Genomic DNA, 584 nt, shown 5'->3' with positions numbered 1-584 from the left:
TTATTGTGAATTCAAAGATTTCTAACACTGTTCCTAATTGTAATTTGAAGACACATCACCAATGGTAAGTGAATTGAGTATAAAACAATACTGACGAGTTCTCGTAAAGCCTACTGGCCGTGGACAAGTTAAAACCATTCCAAGAGCTCATTTTAGAATTAATAATGTCCATGCCTTTAGTTTGTAAGGAGCATTTGGCAATAGACCACCTACAACCAGCCCATTTAAGCCATAAGTGCATGTGCATTTTAGGAGAGTTTATTTTTTAGAAGACTGTAAAATGGAGTCTATTATGTATCTGCTATTTTTTTTTACTGTATTTGGCGGCATAAAATTAGGGTTTTGAAATTGAAATTGATGAAATTAGCAGAAAACAATTCAGGAAATGAAACAAAAAAAAATTTCCAATTCCAATTCCAAAACTTTAATTTCAGCCTGCCAAACATAAGTTTTTGGTGTGTTCAGCGAAACCTTGGAATTGGAAACACATCCTTAATAAAAAACAACCACTACAAAACGACGCCGGGTAACATATTTTTCACTTTGAGAGTCTGAGACTGATGACATCAAAAACGACGACGTCA

The sequence above is a fragment of the Cornus florida genome, unplaced genomic scaffold, assembly GCF_030987335.1.
Source record: "Cornus florida cultivar Cherokee Brave unplaced genomic scaffold, ASM3098733v1 CherokeeBrave_3.0.0_Hap2_Chr01, whole genome shotgun sequence".
NCBI lineage: Eukaryota > Viridiplantae > Streptophyta > Magnoliopsida > Cornales > Cornaceae > Cornus > Cornus florida.
This window is presented reverse-complemented; position numbering follows the sequence as displayed.